The 23853-nt window shown below is 43.4% G+C and overlaps 1 pseudogene; it reads right to left on the bottom strand.

The window, feature by feature from the left end:
- Positions 1–3827: 3827 nt before the first annotated feature.
- The window catches only part of LOC141287954 (NACHT, LRR and PYD domains-containing protein 3-like), a 55172-nt pseudogene continuing 35146 nt past the window's right edge, over positions 3828–23853 (bottom strand).

Raw genomic sequence — 23853 nt, 5'->3', positions numbered from 1 at the left:
CGGAGATCCTTGTCCGATCCGGTGAGTGTGCTCACAGAAGGCATCTTTGTGTGTATCCTGCGTTTGAGCAACAACTCAGCGAGTGATGTTGTTGTTGTGCTGTGTGGTGTTGAATGGTATTCACGCAGGAATGTGTAGTGATGCTGCTTCCAGGGGATGTTCTCAACACGGAGGCATTTTCCAAGTGTTCTCATAAACCTCTCTGCAGTGGCGTTTGCATGTAGATGTAGAGATGAAAGTGTTCGCTGCTCTATACAATTGCGAGCGCTTCACGCTCTGTTTGAGATTAGCGTCTCTCGACGTCGCTGAGTGCTCGGCTTGCATATGCGATGACGTGTTTCTTTTCTTTTTGCAGCAGTATTGCCTCTGGACTAGCGTTGATGATGAGCTCAGTTTCTCTGTTCAGGTTAAAGTATGCCATTGTGGTCTCGCTGGTGAGACTCTCTCTCAGTATGCTTAGTGCTGCATCCTTTTCTGTGCCCCACTGCCAGGTCGTGTTCTTCCTTGTGAGCTTTCTGAGGGGCTCTGTTACTGTGGCAAAATTAGGGATGAAGCGTGAGCAGTAATTTTCCATGCCCAAAAGACCTCTGACCTCTGCAGCATCCTTCGGCTTTTTGGCTTGGTATATGGCGTCGACCTTCTTGGGATCTGCTGAGACACCACCAGCGGAGAAAATGAACCCGAAGAACTCTAGTCGCATCTTATTGAACTCACACTTCTTTTGGTTTAGTGTGAGGCCATGTTCTTTGAGTCGCTGGAACACAGCTGTTAGGCTCTTGTCATGATCAGCCTGTGTCCTTCCATAGATGATGATGTCATCGCTGAGATTCTTCACCCCTGCGATGCCCTGAAGTGTCTGATGGATTGTGTTTTTAAACACCTCTGCGGCTGAAGAGATGCCAAAGTTGAGACGCTTGTATCTTCTCAGGCCCAGGTGCATTGTGAATGTGGTAATGTACCTGCTGTTGGGATGTAGTTCCAGCTGGTGATATCCCGATGTCAGATCCAGCTTTGAGAATACGGTTGCTCCATTCAGTTCATGAATGACGTCATCCACAGTGGGAGTCAGGTGACATTATCTTTGGATGGCTGTGTTTGCCTGGCGCATGTCGACACATATGCGTACCTTGTCTGGATCTTTGGGCTTTGGTGGCGTTACGATGAGCAAGACCCAGGATGTTGGGCCTGTCACTTTCTCTATGATGTCCTCGACTTCCAGTCTCTGTAGATCAGCTTAAACTTTCTGACGTACATGAAAAGGAACTCTGCCGTGTGGTTGGCATGTGGGCTGTATCTCTGGGTTTATATGTAGTGTCACTTGAAAATCTTTAAGCTTACCAATGCCATCAAACCGCTCAGGGTGGCTGTTCACGAGCTCATCTGCTACTGTGAGGTTCACTGCGTGAAGGCTGATAGTGCGTATAATTTTGATCAACCCCAATTCATCAGTTGTCTGGTTGCTGAGCAGGGAGCAGCCACCACCTTTAATCACATAGAACATCCCATCTGTTTTGGTCTTGTTCTTCGCCTCCACGCAGCCTGTGAATTTCCCTAGGATGGGCAGTGCGTCTTTGGACCCATAGGCAAGTATTCTGAGATCTGTGTGCAGGAGGCGGGGCTGGATACTCAGCTTGTTGTATGTCATTTCACTGATGATTTTTACAGCAGCACCAGAGTCAATTAGAGCTGGCACTATGTCTCCATATAGCTTGATTTGTGTTAGCGGCTGCTTACTGTTGCTATTGCTTTTAACAGTATATGCATAGGATTCATCGCTGCTTGAAGATGACATGGGTTGAGCTGGTTCACTGTGTGTTTCCACCTGATTGACTTTCCTTCTATAGCTTTTCTTGTATCCCCGTGTCTCTGCTTGCTGCTCTATATGTTGTGATTTTGACCTACACTGTTTTGCGAAGTGGTTTTGCTTCTCACATGCTTTACATTGTTTACCCCTTGCGGGGCATTCGTTTTTGTGTGGCCACTCACCCCCGCAGTTTCTGCATTGTGTGTTGCTGCCACCTGCTGGACGTTTGTGGTACGTCTTCTTGTGGGGTTTTCTGTGTATTTGATTCACAGTGGTAATGGGATTAGAACCCTCTTCGATTCATTTTGACTGCAGTTCAGAAAGTTCTAGAGCCCTCAAACCATATTTGCGCACCCTGGAGGACGTGCAGCTTTGGATTATCTGTGATTTTATGTCATTGTCCACATCACTAAACTCACAGTATTTTGCCAGCATGCGAAGTCTCTTATTATATGCATCTAAATTCTCACCGGGCTGTTGTGCAGCTTTCCTGAAGATGTACACTTCGTACTGGACATTCTTTTTGGGCAAGAAGTACTTGTTTGTTGTAACGTCTGCATACTTGTCTGCCTCCGCCACCACTGTATCGTATATGTCGTGCACTCTTTCGCCAGCTAGATGCAACAGGAGGGCTTTCAGTCTTGGGTCCCCGGTTATATTCATAGCTGTAGTGTAGTTCTTGAATCTCTGAAGCCACTTATTCCACCTCGGTCCGACAGAGCTGGGTTCGCTCTCTGTATCAAATGGTGGTACGGACGGGCTGCGTGCTAGCGCCATGCTAACTGTCTGGTTGCTAACTAGCTGGCTCACTTACGTTACAGCCGGTTGCTTTCACTCTGAACTTCCTTCCCCACGCAACCGTCCGCTGTCCAGGGGGTGTTCTCGTTATTGTGGATCCTCGTCGCCATAGTATTTATGAGTACCGTTTGGCCAGCACACTACAAATGATCAGACTGAGCTTTACATACAGTGCTTTATTACTGGGGATCGCATATCAACCCATGCTCCCAAAACATAGTGAACATATCCCTCCACCTCACACTTATACCAACGTAATGACGTAAACAGCATGTGCAAGTTTACTGATATGATCTGAATGTTACACCTCTTAAAGCAGGCCTGAAAAAGACAAATGAAATATATGGACAAAGTATTATAACAATTGATAACTAAAACAAGCAATTTTAGTTTTTGGGATTACTGAAGGATGATGCTTTGTGAGAAATTGGTTATCTAATGTTTTAAATACAAATTATGCACTTATACTCACAAATTACAAATTCAATTAATGTAACTATTTATACACATATATTAATCCAAACTTAAAAAAGGGAGAAAAAAACACTGAAAGCAGAATGTCTAAAACTAAGTTCAAAATAAAAAACGTATTCGAAAATATTGAACAGATTTAACTAGTTTAATCCTCTCATGTCTGCAGTGTCCAAATGAAGGTCTAAAATCATTCAGTGACTCAATAACTCACTCAAAAAAACATAAAAGTCATTAATTTGTCACCACCTACTGGCATAAAGATGTAATTAGCAGAAATGGTCACTTAATGTATGAGTGAATTAATCAGAACAGAACATATCTTGTTAATGAACAAATTCAAAAGACGTCAGTGGGAAAACACTTAACGTGGCTTAGTGGAAGGAGAAAGTGATATGAAAAACACATCTAGTATTCAGATTATTATTCAGACTCTGCATTCTGCTTGCCTGTATATGACTTTTAATCTCGTAATTATGACATAAGTATGTCATAATTTCTAATCTTTAAGGCATGATTTTTTTTTTATACATGGTGGAAATGGGCTACCATGTGCTTCCCATTCACGTTGGGCTTGTTTATATCAGAGTGTGACGCAACATATATTTGTGTATTTTAACCAGTTGATGGGAAATGTATTCAGTCACTGTATTTTGAAGTGTCCACAATAGCAATATCGTGTGCGTTCATTATCGTGTTATACTGGCACATGTCTAGTCCAGAGGCAGGAAGAAAAAGCATAAAACAGGTAAAAGAATGTGAAGAACTTTAATAATAAAGTTAATACAATAATAAATAATACAAACTGTCTATATAGCAGATCTCTTATTTACAGCATGTCCATGTTGATTAAAGGCTTTTAGTTTGATCACTGATTACTTGTTTGCAGTGTGTATTGAGTGTTACAGCATCTATTGTAGTCAATATCTAGAGACGACACACATGACAGTGTGATGCAGTGAGTCTCTGTGTGTTCAGTGTCTGTTGGTTGTGTGACTGTGACATCTCTTATTCACCATCAGCTGATCCTGAGGAAACTGGACTGAATACTGAGAGTCCTACAATAAAACACACAGACAGTCAGATATGAGTATGAGACATTACTGCTGTCACATCACATCAGCAGATCCAGTTCAGAAAAACACTATATTCATATTACAGCCAGAGATATCAATAAAACACTGATCATGATCAATAATTTTCTCATTATCACTTACACACACAGACACTAGAAGAGATGAAAATATTCATATATTCATAGATCAGTCACATCACAGAATTAAACCCTTATTAAACAGTTTGAAGAACAGAGACTAAAGTGGAGCTGAATTCTATTAGCTTATATTCTCTTATATTCTCTATATATTACACACATATGAGGACTATACTTATACTTAACCCCCTGGGGTCGACAAACGCATATACGTGTTTTGTGGCAGTTTCCCAAAAGGAACTTCAATTACTCGGTCATTTCTGATTGTACAGATAAAAGCAGTACATCAATCGAATCTGTAAAGGGTCTACTTTTATTTGTATATACTCACAATAATAATATACTATAATATAATATACTATATTTCAAAAGACTATAATATACTATAATATAATAATATACTCACAGTAGTATAATGTCTCCAGTTTATAACGTGGATCATCCTCCAGATCAGAGAGTAACTTCACATCAGATTGTCTTAGTTTATTCCCAGTCAGATCCAGTTTTCTCAGGTGTGAGGGGTTTGATCTCAGAGCTGAAGCCAGAGCAGCACAACCTTCATCTGTGATGCCACACTTACTCAACCTGTAGAGAACAATGACACAATGTGAATTGTGGTTGAAGTGTCTGTAGTTTGTTATTGACTCTGGTCTCAGAGCAGGAGAGGAGATATAATGACAAGCATTGCCACATACTGCTGCTGATAGAATGAGATTTCTGCATGTTGATGCTCAATGGTGCCGTTTGAAACTGTCATGTGCTTCTGGACTGAACAGACACACAGAGCTGAATGTGAGATATTGTTTCATAGTGATATAAGGATGGACCTGGTGACCAAAGTTTGTAATACTAATATAAAAAAAGAAACAAAAGTTAAAATAATAATAAAAACTAATTATTAACACAAATGTAATTACAAACCCGATTCCAAAAAAGTTGGGACACTGTACAAATTGTGAATAAAAACATAATGCAATGATGTGGAAGTTTCAAATTTCAATATTTTATTCAGAATACAACATAGATGACATATCAATTGTTTAAACTGAGAAAATGTATAATTTTAAGGGAAAAATAAGTTGGTTTTAAATTTCATGGCATCAACACATCTCAAAAAAGTTGGGACAAGGCCATGTTTACCACTGTGTGGAATCCCCTCTTCTTTTTATAACAGTCTGCAAACGTCTGGGGACTGAGGAGACAAGCTGCTCAAGTTTAGGAATAGAAATGTTGTCCCATTCTTGTCTAATACAGGCTTCTAGTTGCTCAACTGTCTTAGGTCTTCTTTGTCGCAACTTCCTCTTTATGATGCACCAAATGTTTTCTATGGGTGAAAGATCTGGACTGCAGGCTGGCCATTTCAGTACCCGGATCCTTCTTCTACGCAGCCATGATGTTGTAATCGTCTGACCACAGACCACTGACCACAGTTTTCCACTTTGCCACAGTCCATATTAAATGAGCCTTGACCCAGAGAAAACGCCTGCGCTTCTGGATAATGTTTAGATATGGCTTCTTTTTTGACCTATAGAGTTAGAGTTTTATGGCTTCTTTTTTGACCTATGTTTTTCGGCCACCGCGACGAGGCCCGGGGGGACGTTCAAGCTACGGTAGAGAGTGCTCCGCCAGCCCGAAAAGCCCTGCGGACCTCTCTATCTCAACGTGACCCCGTCGAGTTCCCGCAGCAGTACGCTTCCCCTCTCCCTGGGCCGAGCGTCTCCTTCGGTGCTCCTGCAGAGGAAGAGATGTCCATTGCAACATCAGAGGGAGAGTCAGACGGTGAGGCGTCCGCCCCGTTGGCGCAGCGCCCCTCCGCGGTCGCTGCTCCTTCTGAAGCGGATGCCGAACTGTCGGCTATGCTCCTCCGGGCAGCCAGGGGGATCGGTTTGGAGGTTTCTGATGAGCCTTCTAGGTTGGACGATTGGTTCCTGGGGAGGCCTCCGGCGGCTCCGCCGCGCTCTCCCCCGGTCCCTTTCTTCCCGGAGGTGCATGAGGAGCTGTCAAAATCGTGGCGTGCCCCGTATTCTTCTAGGGTACGCTCCAGCTCCTCTCCCCTCGCCACTCTCGATGGCGGGGCAGCCCGGGGATACGAGGCGATCCCCCAGGTCGAGCGCGCCGTGGCGGTGCATCTTTGCCCACGCGGCGCTGCCACCTGGCGGGGTCCCCCTCGCCTCCCCTCCAGGGCGTGTAAGCTCTCATCCGCTCTCGCGGGTCGGGCTTTTCACGCCGCTGGCCAGGCTGCCACCGCCCTGCATGCCATGGCTACACTCCAGGTGTACCAGGCGCAGGCACTTAAACAGCTGCACGAGAGTGGTCCTGATCAAGGGACATTTGAAGAACTCCGCGCCGCCACCGACTTCGCCCTCCGGGCCACGAAGGTCATGGCGCGTTCCCTTGGTCAGGTGATGTCCACCTGCGTGGTCCAGGAACGGCACCTATGGCTAACCCTGGCCCAGATGGCAGAGGCCGACAAAGTACGCTTTCTCGACTCTCCTGTCTCCCAGGGTGGCCTATTCGGCGACACCGTGGAGGATTTCGCCCAGCAGTTCTCCATGGTCCAGAAGCAGACGGAGGCCATAAAACACATCCTGCCCCGCCACGAAGCCACCATCCCGCCGCCTGGGCCCCAGCCTTCGTCTGCTCGTCGCCGAGGGCGTCCTCCCGCGGCCCCCAAACCAACTCCAGCTCCGTCCCCTGCTGAGATCCACGAGGCGAGACTCGCAGCCCGACGTCGAGCTGGCCGTGGGAGAGGGACGCCGCCCGCCTCTCAGGGCCCTGCGAAGAACACCCGCAGGCGAGCTATGAAGCGTCCCTGATGCGGGCACCCCAGAGGTGAAGAAATCCGCTCTTTGGGGGACGAGGACATCTGCGTCCCCACTCCTTGTGGAGGGCCGGGAGCTGCTGTGCACTCACATAACATCGCCGCCGGCCCATGGCGGTACCCACAAAGTCACAAAAAGAGCCGATTTTCTCACCTCCGGGGCTCCGGCCCCGAGTTTCTTTCCTGAGCAGCATTTCCACTCCTCGGAATCAGACTCGAATGTCGCCAGCACGGGAGCCAGGGAAGAAGGTAAGCGCTGCTCAACGCAGCCAGACTTTTCTCCAGGACGTTTATCCTTCTGGGATCAGTCCCCCTCCCCCCCCAGGCTGCCCCACCGCGGTCACGTCGGTCAACGTTCCCTTGATACCCCTGTCGACTCGGCTGGGAGCCTGGCTTCAGCTTCCCAGCCCTTCGCAGTGGTTGATACGGACGGTACGTCTCGGCTATGCGATTCAGTTCGCCAGGCGTCCCCCCAGGTTCAGAGGCATTCTATACACCACTGTTCAGTCAGACACATGCCGCTGTCCTGCGTGCGGAGGTTGCAGTCTTACTGGCGAAGGATGCAATCGAGCCTGTCCCTCCAGCCGAGATGAAGTCAGGGTTCCACAGTCCCTACTTCATCGTGCCCAAAAAGAGCGGTGGGTTAAGACCCGTCCTGGATCTCAGAGCACTGAATCGGTCCCTTCTCAGGCTGCCGTTCAAGATGCTCACCATGAGGCGCATGCTTACATGCATCCGCCCCCAGGATTGGTTTGCAGCCATCGACCTGAAGGACGCGTACTTTCACGTCTCGATTCTTCCTCGACACAGACCCTTCCTACGGTTTGCTTTCGAGGGTCAGGCGTATCAGTACAAGGTTCTCCCATTCGGCCTGTCCCTCTCTCCCCGCATCTTCACGAAAGTCGCGGAGGCAGCCCTGTCCCCTCTTTGGCAGACAGGTTTTCGCATCCTCAACTATCTCGACGACTGGCTTCTCCAGCACCTCAGTCGTCTGGGCCTTCAGGTCAACCGGGAAAAGAGCAAACTCTCCCCAGTGCAGAGGATCTCTTTTCTCGGTGTGGAGCTGGACTCGGTCGAAATGACAGCCCGCCTCACCAACGAGCGCGCCCTGTCGGTGCTGAAGTGCCTGGAATCAACCAGGCACAAAACAGCGGTTCCTCTCAAAACATTTCAGAGGCTCCTGGGGCATATGGCAGCTGCAGCCACGGTTACGCCGCTGGGCTTGCTTCATATGAGACCGCTTCAGCGCAGTGTCGCCGCCTATTCAGTCCGTGGTCCGACCCTGTTTTCCTACGGGCAGGGGTGCCCCTAGGACAGGTGTCCAGACATACCGTGGTCTACATGGATGCCTCCACCACGGGTTGGGGTGCTGTATGCAATGGGCAAGCAGCATCGGGCTCCTGGACAGGACCTCGACTGCAGTGGCACATCAATTGCCTCGAGTTGTTAGCAGTGTTTCTGGCCCTTCGCCGCTTCTGATCAGTGTTGCGTCAGAAACACGTGCTTGTCCACACCGACAGCACGGCGACCGTAGCTTACATCAACCGTCAGGGTGGTCTTCGCTCCCGTCGCATGTCACAACTTGCCCGCCATCTGCTCCTTTGGAGTCAAACGTGGCTGAAATCGCTACGTGCCATTCACATTCCAGGGGAACTCAACCGTGCAGCCGATCAGCTTTCGAGCCACTCGCCTCAGTCGAGCTTAAATATCTGTCACTTAAGACAGCGCTCCTGACGGCATTGGCCTCCATCAAGAGGGTGGGGGACCTACAAGCCTTCTCTGTCGATGAAACGTGCCTAGAGTTCGGGCCCGGCGATTCCCACGTTATCCTGAGACCCCGGCCCGGTTATGTGCCCAAGGTTCCCACCACGCCTTTCCGCGATCAGGTGGTGAACCTGCAAGGTCTGCCCCTGGAGGAGGCAGACCCAACCGCTGCGCTACTGTGCCCAGTTCGCGCTCTACGTACATACGTGGGCCACACTCGGCCCTTTAGACGCAGCCCGCAACTCTTTGTCTGTTTTGGAGGTCAGCAGAAAGGGAATGCTGTCTCTAAACAGAGGTTGGCCCACTGGGTGGTTGAGGCCATCTCCCTGTCCTATCTCTATCAGAGAGAGCCATGCCCCTTAGGACTTCGAGCCCACTCCACCCGGAGTGTTGCCTCGTCCTACGCGTTGGCTCATGGCGCCTCTCTAACAGACATCTACAGAGCTGCGGGTTGGGCGACACCCAACACCTTCGCCTGGCCCCCCCAACCCCTGCTTCAGTACAACTGGCACACCTGTGGGGCCCCCTATTCGGCCCCCAGGGCGTTGGGAAGGTTGCGTCTGTACCCGCCTGCGGACACGTCCGCCTGTCTGCACGTGGGTAGGGCGTAACGCGGCGCCAGGTTCGTTGCCTTTTCCATGGGTCTAAGTTCCCAATGTAACGTCGAAGTGATTCGACTGAAGGGGAACGTCTAGGTTACGTAGGTAACCCTCGTTCCCTGAAGGAGGGAACGGAGACGTTACATTCCCCTGCCACGACCTGACGTCGCGCTGACGCCGGGCTCTCCCGGCTCTTCAGCAAAAAGCCTGACTGAGTGGTGCGCGCGGCCATCTTATATACCCGTATGTCCGGGGGCGTGGCCGGCGCGCACGTACCACTCGCCAATTTTCATTGGCCTTTTAAATAAGGCTCAGAGATGATTGGTCTCTCAAGCAAGATCCCAATGTAACGTCTCCGTTCCCTCCTTCAGGGAAAGAGGGTTACCTACGTAACCTAGACGTTTTTTATCTCCATGTATTTTAATTTAAATCCTGATGACTTGAGAGGGTTAAATTGATCTATCTGTCGCTGGCCGCTTGGTCGTTGCTTTAAAAAAAAGAAAACTCAAATTTAACAAGCAAAAAGTGTTCCAAATATATTTCAAAATCCACTTTACGAAATAAATAAACCAAAATAAATGTAATCACTTTGCTATTAAAAACAGCAGCTGTGTAATAGGGAAGAGCAAGATAAAAGTAATTCAGCCAGTAATTCTGATGAGCTGTCGGACAAGATCCGTGAGAGGTTTTAGGAATTTTTGCAATGAATGTTTGTTTAATAGCCGATTTGGGCTACTTTCTTATTTAAATGCATTATTTATCAGATTTATTTTAGCGTTTTGTAGGCTGCTTGTTCATTTACGAAAGTGCTTAATGCACGCACGTTTGTTAATAATGTTTGAGCCTCATTTATTTTGAGTTTCAAAATACTATACATATGTAGTTTATATATAGGCCAATATACGCAAATGTTTATATATTTATTTATTTATTTATAAATAATTCAGATATAAATATATATAAACACCGCGCAACTTTTTTCGTTCTTCTTTTATTTAAATAGCCTACCCTTCACTAATTACGGCGCTGCTAATTTCTGATTTGGGAGTGATTTGTTTGTTAAAAAATGTTAAGCTCCCTGATTAAAAGTATTGCTTTTAACAGACCTGTGTGTATCACTAACGCTGAGGTGTGCCTCTTCCAACTCGCAATGTTCTATTAAAATGTATTAATTCTGAACGTGTCATGTGTCCATATTGCACCAAAATGCAACGCTGCACTCCTTTGGGTCCACAGCAAAAATCGATTAGATGAACTGTTAAAATATCGACATAAAAATATGGACCTGCACTGTCTTCACTTTGATCAAAGTGTGGGGATCCTGTTGAGGAGAAGTTCTCCACTTCGCAACCCGTTCTCGCATTTTGCATATAAATAGCACGACTTTGCAATAGCGTGTAATACCAACCACACTTCCACACTGCTCTCAGAACCACTGTAGCTGCTGCTCTCGGTGTCGGTGTGCAAATTAGCTGAATTTATTCACTTATTGTCACTCTCACTTTAATGCAGTCTCCGCCTTGTCTCCACACTGTACCCCACCCCTTACCCCCAGTGAACAACGCCCCTTTTCAGAAAGTTTTTCAAACCAGAGGTGTGAAAAAGCACCTCTGAAACAGGGGGGTGTTGTGACCCTTTAAGTTTTTTGAACATGTGTAGCTGAGCAGCTCAGTTCTTATCAGCCTAGTGCTGGTATTTGTTTGTTATTTAAGCTGAAACTAATGGCACAGAAAATAAACATGTTTGATATATTAATGTTTGACTTTTGTTGTTGTTTTTAACTAAATTGGAATTGAAACTGGGAATCGCTAAAATTCAAATGATACCCAAACCCTAGTTAGGAAGACTTACTGACGACGTTGTGAGTTGGTAATTTGATGGTAATAAAGTTACAGGCATGCAACGGTCATGAAATGACCAAAAATGACCAACACATTACATAACTGTTACAATGTGTGTTAGCAGGGAGTATATATTGTTTGAGAGATGACAGATGGATCTTCTAATTGTAGCTGCCTGCTGGACTTTATTTAAAATGAATGAATATTTGCGTTTTTCTTGACCAACAGCTGTCATCATGCAGGTGAAAATTCAGTATCAATGAGTGAAGAAATCTGTGGAAATGCTTTACGATTGTGCATTCCAAGTGTTTCTCAATGAAGGTAAGTACTACTGCTTAGAAACTGACTAATTAAAACCAGTCATATAGCAATGTTTAAGCTGATACTAAAACATCTACAGGGCTTGTTTCCAGGTTTCAAAGCTTTCCTATTTACTTTTAAATCACTGATATTTTATTTAAATATGACAAAATAAATAAATGATGTGTGTATTCATGTTTTTGTTAAAATTATTTTTCAGTTAAAAGACACAGACACCAACGTGGAAGAGAACACAAACTAAAGGCATCCACATTTAAGTTGTCAGAAGATTTTGTTTCTGCTGGCATACCTGATGGTAAATATACTTAAATATATAAACACTTAACACATTCTATTTAAGCCTCTACAATATAATAGTGTCAAATGCTTATCTGTAGGCCTGTATGAATTAAGCCTTGACAGACATGAATCATGAAATTGTTTTTCTTTTCTCTTTCAGTCACCCACAAGATTCTCAATCCTCAGCACAAGTGATCATTCCTTCATTCTCTTCAGCTGACCATAAAGAGACGGAGCAGGGCAAAATCAACAGGCATTGGTCAGCGAAAGCTTTACCATTGATAAGGCTAAGGTAAGGCTAACGCTAAATGGGTATGTCTGCATGTTTTTCCAGTGGACTTTCCAAAGTTATACCAGTGAGTAAAGGAATTGCATGCAACGCATTTACAATCTTTTGACAAAACATATTTCAGAGCACCATGTATTTAAAGTACAAATATATTTTAAGTTGAGAGTATATCCAACAACCAACATTTTGAAGTTCTACATGTCTTTTAATTTGTAGAGTTTACACTGGTGTTATGATGGCAAATTTGTCTCAATGTTGAAAATAAAGGTTCAAACTGATACAATGTCTTGGCTGTTATTGAATGCACACATCATGTATTTTTAGGTGAACTAGATGCAGGTTAAATTTAATGACAAATCAGGGTTGGTATAAATTCCTATATTAGTGTGGAAATAACTCTCTTGGTGTTGAGATATTGACACATCTAGTGTAGTTTTAACACTATTAGTGTTTTACCCCCTTTTTTACACCAAGTTAGTGTTAATGATAAACACTTACAGTGTTGTTTTAACTAGGCAAGTGTTAAAAAAGTAATACTATTTAAAGTGTTAGTTTTAAGTCTATTTAGTGTGGACCTATATAAAAACACAAAAAAAGTTAATTTTTACACTATGAGTGTGAATTTAACATTTTCAATTTTGCTGTGTTCAACCAGTGTGTTGATTCTCACAGATGCATGTTTCTATACAGTATGTAGCTCCATTCTAGTGTATTTAAGAGTGTAAATTAATAATTAATTTTCATGTTTAAACATTTTGAGGGTCTGATAATGTTGAAAGCTAAAGTGATTCTAACCTTCATTCACTCATTGATCACTGTAGTAGTGAGTTAAAACTAAACACATTCAGACTCTTGTCTGTTGAACTCTAAATCTCTGTGATATTCATCCTCTGCAGTAAATCTCAGACGCTTTGACTCACTATTTTACACATTAATGTTCATCTGTCATTTCAGTATTAATCAAACTAGCAGAAAGACTGAAGCTCCAGTAAATGTTTGGTGGGTCAAAAACAGGAGCAGCAGGTCATGAGATGTGATGAAGATCAATGAAACCAACTTCATCTTCAGTCATCAGAGTCATTTGTGTTCAGATTTAGTGTGTTTACTCAACATTTCTTCCACGAGCAGATTTTAGTTTAGATTTTACATTAAAGCACACGTCTTACTGAGGACAAAGACGTGACTATCAGAGAGATGATCTTACCACAGTGTCTCCAGTTTACAGTGAGGATCCTCCAGTACAGAACAGATCAACTTCACTCCTACATCTCCTAGTTTATTCACAGACAGACTCAGTTCTCTCAGGTGTGAGGGGTTTAATCTCAGAGCTGAAGCCAGAGCAGCACAACCTTCATCTGTGACGCCACAATCCCACAACCTGTAGAGAACAATCACACAATGTGAATTGTAGTTAAAGTGTCTGTAGTTTGTTATTGACTCTGGTCTCAGAGCAGGAGAGGAGATAACAGATTAACAGTAAAACATACACACAAAAACATTATGCATCTCTTGCAACAGCAAACACTTCTTCAAAACTACTTTAACCCTTATAAAATAGTGTTTACATACAAACACAGCAAATATTTTCAAATAATATACACACCAGACTACACTCAGATACAACCAATGTTATAGATCTGACAGACTATTATGTTGTGTGTTTAGTTTGTTCAGTGGAGTTTGTCACAGCGCTCACACGTACGTGCATGTGCACAAATTGAGTAAAAATTCAAAACTGAGTAAAGGCTTAAAATGGGCCTTGTGACAACTGTTTTGTCTTGTGGCAAAGTCTCCTGGTTCAATTTTGTCCCGTATCAGAGAAACGAGAGTGTCTACAAACTACAAAATTACAAAATCCAAACTAATACCATTTATAATCATTTTACATTAACTAGTCAGAAGCTAGCAAATTAAACATACATTTAGCCTACCTGCACTGCACCATTGAAGGCAATTATCCACTCTGATAACACAATGATAATCTGCTTCATATTTGCACTAATGTTGTTTTGATTTGCACATCTCTCCAGATTTCAGGAAGCTAATCCAATTGTTGTGACAGTCAGGGGTTAAAGTGGGATTTGTTATGTGTGGAGGCTCTATGGTGGCAGGCTTTCTCAATATGTAACAGCCCTGTCATTCTATTTTGGTTTAGTCCGTATGCCCACATTTGTTTTTTTTTTTCTGTCAATTTGTCCTGTCTTTGTAATTAGCACCCCTTTATATGTTTGTTTGAGTTCTCAGTTTGATGTCAGGTGTGGTGAGAAATTGAGTCCGCCCCGGAGTTGGCTCCCCTTTAGGATCCTGGCGGATTGTATTTTTATGTGATTTGTGTACCGAAAGTGTGTAAATACCCCTCCTTCCCCCAACAAACTGAGTATAACACAGCACCCTCTAGGAGAACTGCACCCTCTCTGAGATACACACTCTGGGGATTCTGACCAATCAGCGGCCAGCAATAGGCCATGCATTTCTGAATAATTATAAAATGACTAATGTTTATGAATGAGTAGATAGATAATCAACTTAAATTAAAGATAAATGAATAATTTAATCCATTATTTTGTGTTTAATTAAAAAAAAGAATAATGTACACCAGAAGAAGCTCTCATGCTTTACATCCATTATCATTTGTTCCTAACTGTAAATCTTATATTGTCAGTTTTGCAGTTCCGCCCCTCCTCCACATAACGGACACTTATCGAGAGATCAGAGACAAATGGGAGGAAAGCACAGTACAGTAACTTAAAGATTGTAGTTTATGGTGTATGAACAGTGTGAAACACGGCAGGAGAAGGACACATGAAGGCATATGAGCATATAAAAGCACATATTTCCTCCGAAAAGCAGAAGGACAGATGTGTCGTTGCCCCTCCCCCACCACCGGAGAACCATTACAGCAAACATCAACTTATTAGAAAATGAGGACGGGCTCTGCTTATAATGAGAATTAGGTGAGTAATAATAATAAAAATAACATTTATTATTATTTATTATTATTATTACTATTACTGCTACTACAATTATTACATTGATTTAATTTAGTTACTTTACAATAAACTGTGTTTAAAAGTATCAGAAATCAAGCTGCCATGTTTATATTTTGTTTATAAATTCATTCTTCATTCAATTAAAAAAATATCAATTGGCAAATATTTAAAGCACAGGCTGTATTTAATCGTTGTTATGTTTATAGTCTCTGTAGTGTGGGGGAAGAGACTCACATACAGCCAGAACAGCGCATGAGTGACAGATATATACAACATATAATATAAATAAAAAATAATTAATCTGGTGCTTATAAAATATAGTAAAAAATTATAATTGATATGTATATAATGTAATTTTACAACAGCAGTATTTCCTCAATGCTATTTTATGTTCCTCAATGTTATTTTATGATTTTTTTTAAACCATTAATTTACGAAATAGAGGCATATACCAGTTTATATTTATGAGCAGCTTTCATTTCTGATGAAGAACTGATGACGGCACGGGTTAATGTTTGGTTGACCAATCAGAGGAAAGGGGGTGTTTTATTCCTGCCCACATGCAGAGATCGAAAATTCAAGTCCTTGAATTCAGAAATAGGGATATATAAACACCTACATTTTACTGTACAAAAGTAATACAAGACTGAAATAGTTCTGAAATAGTTCACGGCGCGGTCCCTGGGTCAGGTGATGTCCACAGCAGTGGTCCAGGAGTGACACCTATGGCTGACTCTGGCTCAGATGGCAGATGTCGACAAAGCACGCTTTCTCGACGCTCCTATCTCCCAGAGCGGCCTATTCGGCAACACTGTCGAGGACTTTGGCCAGCAGTTCTCGGCAGTCCAGAAGCAGACGGAGGCCATGAAACACATCTTGCCCTGCCACGAAGCTACCACCCCGCCGCCCGGCCTTGAATTCAGAAATAGGGATATATAAACACCTAAATTTTACTGTACAAAAGTAATACAAGACTGAAATAGTTCTGTTACACGTTAAACCAGAGTTTTATTTTTTTTATTGACATTTGCTTGCCAAGCCACTCCCCATACATATGGGTATATAAGATGGCGGCATGCAGCCAGTCATTCATTCAGATTTTCACTTCGGAGCCTCTCTGCTCGAGCCTACAGCGAGCAGCCTCATCCATTTGAGTGCACAGTTGTGCCGCGGTTCCTCCCTGACCGGGATCTCACCGATTTCGCCCTCCGGGCGACGAAGGTCACGGCGCGGTCCCTGGGTCAGGTGATGTCCACAGCAGTGGTCCAGGAGTGACACCTATGGCTGACTCTGGCTCAGATGGCAGATGTCGACAAAGCACGCTTTCTCGACGCTCCTATCTCCCAGAGCGGCCTATTCGGCAACACTGTCGAGGACTTTGGCCAGCAGTTCTCGGCAGTCCAGAAGCAGACGGAGGCCATGAAACACATCTTGCCCTGCCACGAAGCTACCACCCCGCCGCCCGGGCCTCAACCTCCGCCTGATCGTCGCTGAGGGCGCCCTCCTGCGGCCCCCAAAACAAAACCAACAGCTCCGTCCCCTGCCGAGCTTCATGATGCGAGACTGGCGGCCCGACGTCGAGCTGGCCGCGGGAGAGCAGCGCCGCCCGGGCCTCAGGGACCGGCCAAAAACACTCGCAGGAAAGCTGTGAAATGTCCCTGACGCGGGCAACCCAGAGGTGAAGGAAGTGGCTCTTCGGGGGACGATGACACCAACGCCCCCGCTCCCAGTGGAGGGCCGGGAGCTGCTGTGTACTCAAATGCTGCCGTCGACCCATGGGTTGGCGGTACCCACAACTTCACAGAAAGAGCTAATTTACTCACCTCTGGGGCCTCGGCCCCGAGTTCCCCTTTCGAGCAGCACTTCACCTCCTCGGAACTGGACTCGGAGCCTGATATCGCCAGCGTGGGAACCAGGGAAGAAGGTAAGCGCTGCATATGGCAGTCTGACTCTTCTCCAGGACATTCATCCTTCTGGGTTCAGTCCCCTTCCCTCTTCCCCCCAAGGCTGCCCCACCACGGTCATGTCGGTCAACGCTCCCTTGATACCCCTGGCGACTCGGCTGGGAGCCTGGCTTCAGCTCCCCACCCCCTCGCAGTTGATACGGACAGTACGTCTCGGCTATGCAATTCAGTTCGCCAGGCGCCCGACCAGGTACAGAGGCGTTATATTTACTACTGTCCATTAGGATACGCATGCCGCTGTCCTGCGTGCGGAGGTTGCAGTCCTACTGGCGAAGGATGCAATCAAGCCTGTCCCTCCAGCCGAGATGAAGTCAGGGTTCTACAGTCCCTACTTCATCATGCCCAAAAAGAGCGGTGGGTTAAGACCCATCCCGGATCTCCGAGCTCTGAATCGGTCCCTTCTCAGGCTGCAGTTCAAGATGCTCACGACGAAGCGCATGCTAACATGTAGGTAACCCTCATTCCCTGAAGGAGGGAATGGAGACATTACATCCCCTGCCACGACCCTGATGTCACACTGACGCCGGGCTACGGCTCCAGGGCTCGCAAAATTTCTAAATCTCTGGTAGCCCTTCGGGCAGGTACTCTTCAGATTTTGGTAGCCCGAAAATCATTTTAGTAAGTAAAATGAACAGTATGAGTGGGGTTGGACGATATATGGTATTAAGCCATAAAATTACATTTTACAAAAAAATCTTATACTTTGGCGTTTCAGCCTTTATCCCATTAAAAGGAATAAATCAAGTATATAATGCATTGCATTTATTTAAAACATAATGTATTAATTGCTTAGGTTTTTAGAAAGCACATTAACTTCTTTCACATTTACAACTCTGTGTTTGCTGCATAAAAAAACATTGGTCGAGATTTTCAATAATCTGACCAAAAACAGCTGAAAATTTGGACGTTCAAATTAATTCTGTCACGAGGGGGCGCTTTAGTAGTGCTGAAATACTACGGTTTCCCTAGTGACGGCTGAAAGCAAAGCAGCATTAATGCAGTTTTATCAGACATGAAATGAAAATGCCAACGACACGTTTCTGAGGACAGTTGGTTCCCTTCAGATACATTCATATAAAGACATCAGTGCCTCGTTTTGACTTTGAAATGTGCAGTGAGCATATTTATTCAATGACATCCTTGCCTCTTAAAGTTTAATCCAGCCCTATCGCGATTCTCGTCTTTCCGTCCCCAACAAGACCTCTTAAAATATTAAAATATTAAAATATTTAACATATTTACAACATTTTATGGCCTTAAATTTGATACAACTAAATTGAGGAGTTTTTAAGGACCTGCAGAAGCCCTCTACTTCAGGATAGCCCGTCGGGCAGGCCGATGAAACATGTTGGTTGCCCGACTTTAAAACACAATAGCCCCGGGACGTCAGGCTAGCGATTTTGCGAGCCCTGGGCTCGGCTCCTCAGCGAAAACCTGAATGACTGAATATACCCGTATGTACGGGGAGTGGCTTGGCATGCAAATGCCACTCACCAATTTTCATTGGCCTTTTGAATAAGGCTCAGAGATGATTGGACTCTCAAGCGAGTTCCCATATGTAACGGCTCCATTCCCTCCTTCAGGGAACGAGGGTTACCTACGTAACACCTAGACGTTTTCTCAAATAAAACGGTAAATTCACATTAAGTAACACTCACAGCAACTCTGGAGATTGAGTTTATCTGTTCATGTGAGATGCAAACTCTTGCTCTTGCTTCAGTATAGTAAAAATGTGGAAAGAAACACTGTCATGTTGCTCAATGACGCAAAACAGTACTGTGACTGTGAACCGTAAGCGCATGTATACAACACTCACTGTTTACACAGTGCACAGAGATTGTGGGTATAGTGGCTATTCAAAATGGTAATTACTTGCACTTATTCTGATTGTTTAAACTGATTTAAAGCTAAAAGATTACGTTTGCTTGCGCGAACTGGGACTGTTGACTTTTCACCAATTTCCCTTTCCGGTGTTTGCGTATATTACGCCAGTGCGCTTTAACATGTAACAGACCGGATGATGAGCTTGTGCTCAGGACAGATGGACATTGCTGTGTATCAAAGGTAAAAAATTATAAAAATAATACTGTTCAGTTTCTCGCAAAAAGGATTGTTTCGTGTCTTAGGACATCAATGCATTGTCACGAGCCGCAGGGTGTAATTTGGATTTATCTGTGCATGTTTTTTTTACTTTTAAAGGTCTGGCCATTATATGACTGAAATTCTGACTTGTGTTCTGCTGAAGAAACAAAGTCACCTACATCTTGGATGCCCTGGGGGTAAGCAGATAAACATAAAATTTTCATTTTTGGGTGAACTAGCCCTTTAAGACCATCAAGAAAAAGGCAGGTATGTAACTCGTCATGCAACAACTCACATGCTCAGATGATTTATCATAATTATATGTGAAGTATTCACAACACATTGAAACTTAAAGGGGAAATTCTGTCATTAATTACTCATCCTCATGCCGTTCCAAACCCGTAAGACCTTTGTTCATCTTTTAATTAAGATTTTTGATGAAGTCTGAGAGCTTTCTGACCCTGAGTAGACAGCAAGGGTCCTACTACAGCCAAGGCACAGAAACATAGTAAGGACATTGTTAAAATAGTCCATGTGACATCAATGGACTTCATTTTACAAAGCTACAAGAATACAGTTTGTATATAAGGAAAACAAAAATAACTGCTTTATTCAATAATCCTTCTTCACCGTGTCACCCTAACACCATTATAGAGAGTATCACGACGTATGCGTATGATGTAGATGTGACCAGAACATTGTGATTCTCTCCATAATGGCACTAGGGTGATGCGAAGGAGATAAATTGTTGAATAGTTTTTTTTTCTTTGCATACAAAAAGTATTCTTGTAGTAGGGCTGCAAGATATTTCGCATGCGATTGTCATGCATATCTCATCAGTAAAGCCGGTTCTGTGATTAGTAGTAAATCGCCATCACGTACGTTCAGATGGTGCGGTATTTAAAACACTGAGCCGTAGATCACTGAAAAGCCACACAATTTCGCACTCAAAATAGCGGATAAATCACATTCGATTTTGAACGCGAAATTGCGTAGCTTTTCAGTGATCTACGTATCCACTGTAGAACCAGCTTCATAGAATTTCGGTTTAACCACTGATGTCACGTGGATTATTTTATCGATCTCCTTGCTGTGTTTCTGGATGTAGATGGTGTTCATTACATTGCTGTCTATGGGAGGGTCAGAGAGCTGTCAGAATGCATTAAAAATATCTTCATTTGTGTTCAGAAGACAAACAAAGGCTTTGGAACGGGTTTGAAATGACATGGGGGTTAGTGATTATTGACAACATTTTTATTTTGGGGTGGAGTAACCCTTGAACATAATAGTAACATTTTGTACTAAATGTTAATTCTCTCATTCAATATTCAGAAAGCAGCAACAGTGAGACAGATTACAGCGATGTTGACTACATACCCAAAAATCAGCTGCTATTGTTAAGAGAAAGTTGTTGTATTTGAACATTGTACATTTAACATAAGGTCATTATAATGCATACATTTGATAGAGTGTTGCATGTTAATATTTTTTGTTATGTTTTTGCTAGATATTCATTCATCAATTAAAAAAATGGCAACTTGGTACAAAACTGAGTGGAGTGATTTTTGTTATGGTTCTCAATCCAATCTCTTGATTATTATTAGTTTGTGTATGTTTGTGTCCCCAGAGTATCATTTAAATGGAGTTTGTGTTTCTATTGTGTTCAAGTCATTGATAATTGCTATACAGCTATATTGCTAACATTTGAAGTGGATCAAAAAAGTTTAAGTTGTTCCTAAGACAAGAATGGTTATTGATTTGGTTTTAGGACAACTTTGATCTAAGGTTTTGATCCACTTCAAATGTTGACTACTGTAGTCATAATGTCTTAGAGTGAAAAAATCATTACGATATTAAGTAAAGATTATGTTCCATGAAGATATTTTGCAAATTTCCTACTGTAAATATATCAAAACTTAATTTCTGATTAGTAATATACATTGATAAGAACTTCATTTTCAACTGTAAAGATGATTTTCTCAATATTTTAATTGAAAATATAACAAACAAAACTATTGATAATATTGTGTTTAAAATGTAGGCAACATTTAAAGGTTCCATAGAATGGAAAACTGAATTTACCTTGGCATAGTTAAATAATAACAGTTCAGTACATGGACATGACATACCATGAGTCTCAAACACCAACATTTCCTCCTTCTTATATAAATCTAGTATTTGCAAAAGACCACCGAAAAATAGGTCAATTCCAACATAACATAGACTGTTACGAAACAGTCGATGGAGATCGTTAATAGTTACGCCTCCAAAATTTGCATCGCCCAATCATCAGTAACGTCAGCACATCAGTAAAACAAGGCGAGTCACTCAAGGGACACGGTTAGCTTAATGCTAGTGCTTGCCTGTTACATTGCTATACATAGGATTTCACTTACCACATAAACAGAGAGATGACTGCGCTGATGATGGTGAATGATGGAGAAATAACTGCGCTGATGATGTTTAATGATTTACAGATCTTGAGAATCACTGACGAGCTCAACTTGTGTGGTAAGAAGCACTCCCTCTGCATTGTAACTTTACACAGAGCACATGCATCACAGTATGAGCATCATGAGACTAAAATGTCAGCGATTCAAAACGGCAGATTCAACAAACCGCATATTAAAAGTGGCTGAAGCTTTTAATGAAATATATATTTTTATCCATGTGCGAGCTATTGAGCTCTGTGAAACAGCCAATCAGAGTAGAGCTCATTAATATTAATGAAGCTTCCAAAAAACAGAGCATTTCATTCTAATGCTGCGTTCACACCAAACGCGAATATGCGTCTAAATTCGCGCCTGCCGCGTCTAGTTATTCGCGGGACCACTTTGTGTTCATTCGCGCGTCAAGAGCGAAATCGACGCGCGTAAAAACAAAAGTTTGAAGCGAAATTTACGCGCGTCACGCGCGTCAGAGGCGAAAGTTTCAAACCCCGTTGGCGCCCATCTTTTTACAAGATTCTGTTGTTGATCGGTCATTTATCGAGAGAGTCACCGCTCTGTATTTGCTCTGGAGAGCAGAATAGCGGCGTAGGGATCATCGTCGCCGTATTTGGGTCCACCAGAACCTTCGGAGGCGAACCCAGTTCGGCGAGTTTCATCACTTGCTCCAGGAGCTGCTCCTGGATGACGGCCGCTTTCAGCGGTACTTCCGCCTGTCCCGCGCCCAGTTCGATGACCTGCTTTCCCGCATCGGAGCGAGGGGATTTCAGGAGCGGTGGAACTTTTGCGTTGGAGCAGTATATGATGACAGAATTTTCATTTTAAAAGTGAACTACTCGTTTATGTCATTCCTCTTTTGATGTATAATAATTCTATAGGTCTGTGCCATTTTTTTGTTCAAGTTATTACTGTAAAATCTGTTATTTATTTTTGTTTTGATGATAAATGGAGCCAGCCTCCAAAAGTATTTAACCTGTCCTGTGATTTCTTTATTTTCCTCACACAACACTGTCCAGACACACTAAAGTATACACACTATTATAGTTATTATTGTTCTGTTATTATAGTGTAGACACACTACACTATAATAATGTTTCATATAATTAAGATTTAGATATGGATTAAATAGCATTCAATACAAAATGAATATGTGTCATATATGTGATAAAACACTTGCTTTGTTGTGCATTAGAACCGCACTAGGCATTTAGTATTCATGTTTCATTTGAATGAGTGACTCCGGGCGGGCCTGCCGCCACAGCATCAAGCAGGCTCCTGATTGGTTAACGCGGCGCGAATTGACGCAGAAGTTCAGATTTTTTAACTCGGGCGGCAGACGCGAATTCGCGTCAAACGCGTGATGCACAAAAAGCACAATTCGCGCCAGACGCTCAATTCGCTTCATTCGCGCGAACTAGACGCGCGAATGAGGCGAATTCACGTCTACCGCGCCGCGCTAAACGCCAATTCGCGCCGCAAGAACTCCAGACGCGCGTAGACGCGTCTTACCATTGACTTAACATTGAAATCACTCGCGCCAGACGCATATTCGCGCTTGGTGTGAACGCAGCATAAGGGCAAATCCTAGGGTTGTAAATGGACCTGTAAAACCATTTATGGAGATTTTTTGCTCTTTCCTATGCCATATACCTTCTATGTAGATATCAGAGAACAATTTTAAATATTCTCTCAATGCATTCTATGGCACCTTTAAAATATTACCTTTTTGTTGAACTGTTCTAAAAAATCACATTTGCAATGGTTTGGATATTCAGAGAAAACATATTTCTTGCCCGTATTTTAAACATGAAAAATAACTCAGACAGGGCATGTTTCTGTATTGAAGAGAGTTCTTAAATCGATCTTTATGTACATTCTTTGCTATTAAGTGCTACAAACCTACTTTAAAGACACAATGAACAGCAGCGCTGTCGTATCATAAGCACATAATACGGTAATTCGATGTTGTTCCAACCAATCAGCATCAGGGGGTTGGTGTTGTGGACTTTCCTACTGGTGCAGGGATGTGAGGGAGGCGCCTGACGGTGATTGGTTGGAACACTGTTTGTTTTTCTGTGGAAAAGTTGATAGCACCGATTGTTTTTTTGGCATATCTTGGACCCTAGGCTGACCAGAGAGACGTGTTTTTTTACAGTCGATTTATGGGGCA

Source organism: Garra rufa, chromosome 16, assembly GCF_049309525.1.
Source record: "Garra rufa chromosome 16, GarRuf1.0, whole genome shotgun sequence".
NCBI lineage: Eukaryota > Metazoa > Chordata > Actinopteri > Cypriniformes > Cyprinidae > Garra > Garra rufa.
The sequence above is the reverse complement of the archived record's forward strand: the minus strand, read 5'-3'. Positions and strand labels throughout refer to the sequence as shown.